Source organism: Petromyzon marinus, chromosome 30 (assembly GCF_048934315.1).
Source record: "Petromyzon marinus isolate PM22_M1 ecotype Great Lakes invasive population chromosome 30, UKy_Petmar_22M1.pri1.0, whole genome shotgun sequence".
Taxonomy (NCBI): domain Eukaryota; kingdom Metazoa; phylum Chordata; class Hyperoartia; order Petromyzontiformes; family Petromyzontidae; genus Petromyzon; species Petromyzon marinus.
In genome coordinates, this window is record NC_133696.1 from 7,179,763 (window position 1) to 7,190,003 (window position 10,241).

Genomic DNA, 10,241 nt, shown 5'->3' on the forward strand with positions numbered 1-10,241 from the left:
CTAAGGGACCACGTGAAGTGTCGAAGGCTCGCTGGCAGGAGGCCATGGACTTGAGATGATCGGCAAATGCACCACCTGTGCCCCCCCCCGCCCCCCACTATGGCAACTCACAATGCCAAATATTGCTCACGAAGGGCGTCCACGAGAGGGAGCTGTCCAGTAAACATCGAACGTTGGCCCAACGGTTCCAACCACATGCCAACGTTGGGTGAACGTTGGCATCAGGCGACAAACCTTACTAACTAGCTGTGTCGGGTGGTGGCGGGGGTGAACGTTGGCATGTTCACTGGCTGTAGAGAGCCCTTCGATGACATTAAGTACACGGTCTGTGGTGGTTAGCGAGAAATGGAACTTGGAAAACCCCCGAAACCAACTAAACTCCCGACAGCAGGCGGCTGGGCAGTGGGGGCGGGGGTGGGTCTAGAACTGTCACCGCACACACACAGGGATTCCCCATACTTCACCACCATGTATCAGTTCGGGTTGGTGAAGATGGTACTAGGCCCGAAGACAGCTTCAGCTATCACTCACCACTGATGTGAGCCATGGCTGGGAATCGAACCCTTGGAATCTGGATTCGTAGCGGAGTGGGCTAACCATTGCGCCACCGCTCCACCCCTACGCGCCATTGCAATGCAGTCATATCTAATTCTGTTGGAATATGCGGGAGGCTTCTAGGATTGCGAGGAGTCCACGAGAGGGCAGTAGAACAATGGGTATGGTCCATAGATAGATTTGGTCTGCTCATTGCATTGCGGCTGTAGTTCGAACGTCTGTGCAGCTGCCAGTGTGATCTCCTCTTTGTACCTGGTGGGTTTTTGTCCAGGTTTTCCAGTGTCCTCTGACATCAAGCCACACACTCATTTAATAGCATTCACCAACAATCCCCACTTGCAGGACCCTCCTAAATAAGAGTAATTAGACTCCAAAGGTAAAACTGGCAACATTTATATTTGCATTGTTACATGCATTAAATTAGAATACATCCAGAGTATGAAAAACGCGTTTAAATTTAAATTTGTACGAAATAATGTTTGTTTAAATAAGTGCTAAGTGTTAATATATTTAAATATTGCCTCTAATAAATATCATCACCATACTGCCCAACTTTGGAATTCCCTCCCTAAGTTCGTATAACCCTGCTAATGAAAAACAAATAACTCTTACGTGTTAACCCTTACAGCGGTGCTGTTTGTTACCAGCCGCAACCGTGCTTTAAATACAGTATACAGGTTTCCTTCGCTTTAGGCGGCAGTAGTAGATGCATTCCAAAGAAAGTGCGCACAAACTAAAACCACACAAGCCTGCCGAGTAGCGCACACAGTACACACACACAGTATACACACAAACATATCCGACCGCATAGCCTCATGCGAAGTAAATTCAACCCGCATATTTTAGAGCAAATTTTGGGTTTAAATAGGTTAGCCGCATATACGCGAATTCGCACAAACCGAACCCGGATAAAGCGAGGGAAACCTGGATACATTAAATAACATTGAGAATATTAGCAACGCGCTGGTGGCTACACACGAGGCCTGTAATCCAGCACTGTGGAGGCAGCGAGGATTGCTGTATCACACACAGATGTATTTAATCGCCCTTTCCGTGGGCGTCAGGAGAAGGCGGTACAGAAAAACGTCGACTATCACCTGTCCTTTCAGTATGGGGATAGAGCGTTGCACCCTCGCACGCGTGGGTTTTCTCAATGGATGCCTGGGTTTCCTCCCACGTGCATACATAAACACTCACACGTTGTCTGAAAACATCCTAATATATAGAGGACGGCAGAGCTTGGCCCATTGTTGACAGCGCCGGCTCAGCGCGTGGCTGCTGCTCCTGCTGCTCCCTTCCGGATCGTCCTCCTCCTCCTCGTGCCTCTCCTCAGGTGGAGAGCGAGCGAACATCAACCACGAGATCGACGGGCTGTTGCATCGCCAACGGTCACGCGGCACGGCGACTGCGTGGGAGTGGTCATCACATCCAGCAGTGGGTAGATGACGGATCGAGAAGTGTCGAAATGTACTCGAGTGCGGTTGTGGCAGTACAGATGTAAAAGGACGAACGCCTTCCACGAGTGGAAACTTGACTTGCCCGGTTGCACGCAAGTCTGCACGTGGTAAACAAACTGTAAACAACGGCAGTGAAGGTGGTCACAATAAACACGATAAATTATATGGACAATAAAAAAAAGCATCGCCACGCATATCAACGCGGCTCGGTTAACACCACGGCGATAAACAATAAACGCAAACGATAAACAGAATAGCCCAGACGGGAAACAGCAGACATCCCAATAAAGAATTACGCGTGATTAATAAAAGACAAAACCATTAAAAAAATTCTAACGCGATGAACAAAACAGCGGTAAACAAAAAAAAACATCAAACAGCAGCCAACAACTGTACACAAGAACGTAATTACCGCATTGTCCGCATTATAAGAAGGTCTGGAAAGTAAGATCCCCCACTACCACCATCACCACCACACCCCCCAAAGCTATGTCCAGGTGTCAATACACTTTTACAAATATGATCTCACACACAACCTTCCCGATTATAAGACGCGCTATTTTTCTAAGTTTGGGGTGCGTCTTATAATCCGCTGAACATGGTAGCACAACTCCATCAGGGGAACGATGATTGCTCCTGCTGTGCGTGTGTATGTAATCCCCGTTGAGTCATTTTGCCGTGTAATTTTTTTATCATTTGGCAAGATTTCTGATCGTCATAACGGCGCACAATAACCTACGCGTTTTAAACGACCTCAGGGGGTCTTTAATGTCGACCGTGCAGCGGATGGCGTGTTTCTTGTAATTACTAAACCCGCAGCATTAATCAGCGCTGCCTGCCGTATTCGAACCGCGAATTTACGGCACAAGCGGCGGTGTCGAGATCGGCCTCCCTGGAAGAGGTCCGTGAAGGACGCCGCTGCTGCTACTGTGCAGTTGGAGGCAGTCGCCCTCCAGCAACAACGGAGGGCAAGGGGAGCGACGCTCACAACAACGAGCTGAGCGCCAGGTGGATAAAATGCAGCGAGTTGGAACAGGTGGTGCATCTGCCAGTCATTCAGTCGGTCAACCCATGGCACCTGGGACTTTCCCGTGACCTGCCAGCGAACCTTCGACACTTCACGTGGCCTCAGTTGCACCTAGCATGGCGCAAGTGCTGTGGTGACTTTACCGAAAGAACCAAGAATATGAATCCCTGCAGTCACGAAAGCTTTAAATAAAAAAAAAACTCCTGTATTATTGCGGGAAAGGCTAATGTTTTATCGTTTTTCCGCCATGTTATTTTGCGAATTTTTATTATTTTAAACCGCTAATTGATAAAATCATCGACCATCATCTATTCTTGAGCTCATAACACGTGCACCGAATCTCCGTGAGAACCGATGGTTGTATTGCTCCTTTGTTTGCCATCGATGGATTCGCGTGCTCTTCACTGCGAGGCCCGCGGGTCACTGGAGGCCCTTGGTGGCCTTCAGTGCGAGCTCGTGACAACACAGACGGTGAAGACACTCCTCACGCTCCAATGAGAAGTCCCACACGTGTTGAACTGACTCAGCCCATCATCCCTCCGAGGCGGTGGGGGGGGGGGTCGATAAAATAAATACCACGTTGTGGGGAAAGTCCACAGTGGCTTTCCAATGAGATAGACCCGCCCCTGACATAGGAACGTGGAATTTCCATCACCGGCTCAGGACTGTAAACAGGAGATGAGCATGGCGTCAATGCGCATTGGGGGCAGCGAATAACTCTGACATCTTTATTATTATTCTGTAGCGATGTGTTGACGGCTCAAAACCGATTCTCGCGAACCGATCGTGCTGTCACAAACCCCATAATGGTTGCAGATGTGTGGCGGACCTCACACTGGCGATGTCTCATCGGCGAAAGTTTAACCCCCCCTCCCCACCGATGAAAATGAGTGAAGAACACTGATGGATGTCACGAACATTGCGGCTTTCCAGGTTTGCATTACCCCCTACAGCCACTGGAGGCGCTACCATTCGTGGGCTCGTTATCGCTGGTGCTGGTGAGCCGTCGTCTCAATATCGTTCGTTGTTTGCCATGGTTTACGATTGTTGCTCATCGCACGCGGTGTTCTATTGTTCACTGCGCGTGTTGTCTATGTTGTACGCTTTAGCCAGAGTTGCCCATTGCGTGCCTGCGCCAAGGTCATGACCCAGCGGGTAGCCCGCCCCTCACCCACCCGTCCAAAAAACGAACCCAAAAGAGACCCACCCCCCTGGATAGCCTCAACAGACTGTTGGGGCAAGTGCTGCTTGCGAGCACCTATGAAGGCCGGCACGGCACAGGAGGGGGTGGGTGGCCAGCACCATGCACAGCCGCCGTTGCTTCCCTAGTTTCGATGCTTACAGATCGCATCACGTGCTCATCTGAGGCTGAGTCGACCTAGGGGGAGGCTCAGTAATTGGTTCAAATGATCATCACTGGGTGTTGGCAGTGAGCGAGAATCGAAATCGTGTGTCTGGGTTCGTAGCGCATCGCGCTAACCGCTACACTACCGCTCCCCACACATCCAATCACCTATAACCACTCAAACAAAACAACCGCTATCCGTGGTGCTAACGTTAAAAAACCGCCACTTTTTTCAAATTTTCTTGTTTGAGGTTTTCACACCTGATGATGAATGCTTGTGTTGCAGTCGAAACGTGGTGATAATTTTATTGTTTTATATTTTTATTATTTTTATTATTTTATTGTTTCCGAACATAGATGGACTCGTCCATCTGAACAAACTGTCAAATCTCTCTCCGTGGTGCTAACGTTAAAAATAACCGCCACTTTTTTTCAAATTTTCTTGTTGTGGTTTTCACACCTGATGATGATTGCTTGTGTTGCTGTCGAAACGCCGTGAGCATTTTATTGTTTTATATTTTTATTGTTTTATTGTTTCCCTTCTACGTGACTTTACCGAAAGAACCAAGAATATAATACAGGAGATGTTAAGATGTTCAAGCACCAAATAGGCACGCCTATTGCAAGGCATCAAGTCTGCATGAGCCACACAAGCTTGTGGTAACACATGCAAGCGTGCTTTGATAATAATGTCCGCATAGTCCTCAAAACTGATTGGCCTACGCCAGAGACAGCCTCCATCATGGCCTTGTCCCGACACCCGTATAAGACCAGAGAACGATGCCAAGAGCCGAATGGCACACAAAAAAATGCAAATATCAAAACCATTCAAAGTTTTTGGTTATCAAGGAAAATGCAGACGTGGTGCCTTGCAGCGTAGGTGTGTCTATGTTAGTGTTTGAACATCTTAACAGCTGAGGGTGAACCCTGTTCTTCATATCATCTTCTTGATACTGGCAAAAAAAACGGGTCCCATCGACAAAATCGTTTAATTTGAGCCTGGAAGCATTATTTTTTTATTGTATCTAACAGAAGCAAAATAGTGGTTCAGCCTAAACCGAAAGAGTAATATTTACAGGACAGTTTTTTTACACCGTATGAAATATCACACCAACAGTATTACAATATTATAAAAAGAAAATATCCAGTAGTAGATTCGCATATAAAACGTATCACGCTAATTAATCAAAGCATTATAAAATGGCATTTACTTACGCGAGCAGTAGTAACAGTAATAACGTTCGGGCCTTTGTCAATGATCCACTGCTGGATGAAGGCCTCTCTGCGCCGTGTTGGTCATCGGAGAGGGGGGTGGTCATGTTTGACCATACTTCACCGCGCTGGTCAGTGCGGGTTGGTGAAGGGGAAGTTCCAGGACCGGTTCAGATAGCACTCCCCGCTTGTGATAGCCGTGGCCGGGAACTGAACTCGGGTCGGCAGGCTCAAAGTGAAGGACGCTAACCACTGCGCCACCACTCCGCATAAGCACTAGCAATGTCAGAAATAACTTGCGGTGAAACCCTCTTATCTAGACTCATCTTACATCTGCAATCTCTACATATCCACAACCAGCATCTATCTACGAAGGGTCCTCATCATCCATCGGGCAACTTCATCCTGGATGGAGTGGTAGCGGCAGGGGTCGGCCCCAGCACTCCACCTGAGTTTTTAGATTCCTTACCACGGCTAACATCAAAAAGCCCGACAAAACCATGGTGGCGGCAGCGGACGCGGATACCCGGTGACCATATTGACAATTCACACGTTGAAAATCAATAACTCTCTCCCGCAGTGCGCGGTGCGACCGTGATCACCACCCAGAAGAGAGCCGTGGAACGTGGAACGCAAACTCGGTGCCCCCGATTCACAAAGACGAAGGGTCGGCATCGTCACCATCGCAGCGACGCTGCACGGTTCCGCGACTCCTGACGCAATCATCCGGCTCATGAAGCACACACCTCGCAGCTGTCACTCTACATCAACAGGAGGAGGAGTGATATCCGATCTAATTCTGGCCCTCAGGCTGGTGAAGTACGGTCACACAGCCTTCAACGACCGACATGGCATGGCTTTGGTTTCAGCAGCGGATTGAGAAAGGAGCTGGTTAGTTTTAAAAAAAAACAAATCGTTCGTCCTAATATCCGTAACAATTTTTTTTTGCGGAAATAGAGGGGTCGCATTGTTGCGATACGCGTCGCTAGTAATTAGGCACACAATGACTGCCAGACGTTTATGAACGTCTTAAAGTTCTGATTCAGTAGAAAACAAGGCACGTCAGCTCGAACTCGTTGCAGCAGGACTTTTAAGAACAGGCATAATAATAATGATGATGAGCTGCCCAAATTACCGGTAAAACATTACAGCAAAACCCCCGAAAATAACAACAGCAATAATAATGACGTTGTAAACAACTAAACACTATGAGGATAACGCCACCGCTCACCCACGCCCCCCCCTTACCCCCATCCCCTGCCCCCCAGGAGATTGATTCATCATCACAATTCGAGATCACAATTCGAGATCACAATTCGAATAAAGAATCGATTAAATATATTTTTTAATCCGATTTGCAAGCTTGTCGCTTTATTAGTATTATAAATTACTCCTCTGCGCGGTTTTGTTTCCGCCCGTTAGCCTTTAAATGTCACGTGAGCACAACGTTTGAACAATCCGCAAATAATCGACGTCTTGCACATGCAAGACGTCGATTGCATTGCGAGGCGCGAGAATCGGTTGTGAGCCGTCAATAAACGCGTCGCTACAGAATAATGATAACAATAATGTCAGAGTGATTCGCTGCCCCGAAAGGGCATTGACCCCATGCTCATCTCCTATTTACAGTCACGAGCCGGTGATGAAAATTCCGCGTTCCTATGTCAGGGGCGGCTCTCTCCATTGGACAACCACTGTCGACTTCCACACAACATGGTACTTATTTTATGGACCCCCAGAGGGATGGTGGGCTGAGTGAGTTCAACACCAGTGGAACTTCCGGTCGCAAGCCGCCGGTTACTCGCCCGCGAGTTAGAAAAGGGCCGCCACATTTGAGTTCATCAAAACATGGACAGCGATACGAGGCATGAGAGTATTGTACTACATGTACTTCAAAGGCACGATATATCCTGGCAAACAAACCGGTGTCAAATCACGCTGAGCTATTTCAATGGTCAAAACGAGTACAAATATTGCTCTGGAGCCCCATCGTATGGCAGGCGTTGTTATTATTATTACTATCTACGCTTGTTTACCAAGGAAGAGCATCACTCAACGAGTTTCAACTCGTCTTCAGGAGGGTCCTGCCACGTTTTCACAGGAGGGCGGCGATGTTGCTGCTGCTGTTGCTCTGTGTGTAATCCCGATTGAGTCATTTGCAGGTCATTTTTTTCCAGCACTGCGATGTTTGGCCAATGCAGGTTACATTGTATGGGTCTTCATCCATTCATTCAATATTGGTCGCGAAAGCCTACATGTTAAACTGATTGTATGGGTCTTCTTTTTTGCGATGGGAGGCAACCCGAGAACCCAGAAGAAACCGATGCAGGACAGGGCGAGAACATACCAGCTCCACTCAGAAAGGCGTCAAGTCCGGGAGTCGAACTCAGGGCCCCCCCTTCGTGGGTCACAAGTGTTACTGCTGCACCACCATGCCAACGGCAGTGAAGGTGGTCACAATAAACACGATAAATTATATGGACAATAAAAAAAAGCATCGCCACGCATATCAACGCGGCTCGGTTAACACCACGGCGATAAACAATAAACGCAAACGATAAACAGAATAGCCCAGACGGGAAACAGCAGACATCCCAATAAAGAATTACGCGTGATTAATAAAAGACAAAACCATTAAAAAAATTCTAACGCGATGAACAAAACAGCGGTAAACAAAAAAAAACATCAAACAGCAGCCAACAACTGTACACAAGAACGTAATTACCGCATTGTCCGCATTATAAGAAGGTCTGGAAAGTAAGACCCCCCACTACCACCATCACCACCACACCCCCCAAAGCTATGTCCAGGTGTCAATACACTTTTACAAATATGATCTCACACACACACACAACCTTCCCGATTATAAAACGCGCTATTTTTCTAAGTTTGGGGTGCGTCTTATAATCCGCTGAACATGGTAGCACAACTCCATCAGGGGAACGATGATTGCTCCTGCTGTGCGTGTGTATGTAATCCCCGTTGAGTCATTTTGCCGTGTAATTTTTTTATCATTTGGCAAGATTTCTGATCGTCATAACGGCGCACAATAACCTACGCGTTTTAAACGACCTCAGGGGGTCTTTAATGTCGACCGTGCAGCGGATGGCGTGTTTCTTGTGCTTACTAAACCCGCAGCATTAATCAGCGCTGCCTGCCGTATTCGAACCGCGAATTTACGGCACAAGCGGCGGTGTCGAGATCGGCCTCCCTGGAGGAGGTCCGTGAAGGACGCCGCTGCTGCTACTGTGCAGTTGGAGGCAGTCGCCCTCCAGCAACAACGGAGGGCAAGGGGAGCGACGCTCACAACAACGAGCTGAGCGCCAGGTGGATAAAATGCAGCGAGTTGGAACAGGTGGTGCATCTGCCAGTCATTCAGTCGGTCAACCCATGGCACCTGGGACTTTCCCGTGACCTGCCAGCGAACCTTCGACACTTCACGTGGCCTCAGTTGCACCTAGCATGGCGCAAGTGCTGTGGTGACTTTACCGAAAGAACCAAGAATATGAATCCCTGCAGTCACGAAAGCTTTAAATAAAAAAAAAACTCCTGTATTATTGCGGGAAAGGCTAATGTTTTATCGTTTTTCCGCCATGTTATTTTGCGAATTTTTATTATTTTAAACCGCTAATTGATAAAATCATCGACCATTATCTATTCTTGAGCTCATAACACGTGCACCGAATCTCCGTGAGAACCGATGGTTGTATTGCTCCTTTGTTTGCCATCGATGGATTCGCGTGCTCTTCACTGCGAGGCCCGCGGGTCACTGGAGGCCCTTGGTGGCCTTCAGTGCGAGCTCGTGACAACACAGACGGTGAAGACACTCCTCACGCTCCAATGAGAAGTCCCACACGTGTTGAACTGACTCAGCCCATCATCCCTCCGAGGCGGTGGGGGGGGGTCGATAAAATAAATACCACGTTGTGGGGAAAGTCCACAGTGGCTTTCCAATGAGATAGACCCGCCCCTGACATAGGAACGTGGAATTTCCATCACCGGCTCAGGACTGTAAACAGGAGATGAGCATGGCGTCAATGCGCATTGGGGGCAGCGAATAACTCTGACATCTTTATTATTATTCTGTAGCGATGTGTTGACGGCTCAAAACCGATTCTCGCGAACCGATCGTGCTGTCACAAACCCCATAATGGTTGCAGATGTGTGGCGGACCTCACACTGGCGATGTCTCATCGGCGAAAGTTTAACCCCCCCCCCTCCCCACCGATGAAAATGAGTGAAGAACACTGATGGATGTCACGAACATTGCGGCTTTCCAGGTTTGCATTACCCCCTACAGCCACTGGAGGCGCTACCATTCGTGGGCTCGTTATCGCTGGTGCTGGTGAGCCGTCGTCTCAATATCGTTCGTTGTTTGCCATGGTTTACGATTGTTGCTCATCGCACGCGGTGTTCTATTGTTCACTGCGCGTGTTGTCTATGTTGTACGCTTTAGCCAGAGTTGCCCATTGCGTGCCTGCGCCAAGGTCATGACCCAGCGGGTAGCCCGCCCCTCACCCACCCGTCCAAAAAACGAACCCAAAAGAGACCCACCCCCCTGGATAGCCTCAACAGACTGTTGGGGCAAGTGCTGCTTGCGAGCACCTATGAAGGCCGGCACGGCACAGGAGGGGGTGGGTGGCCA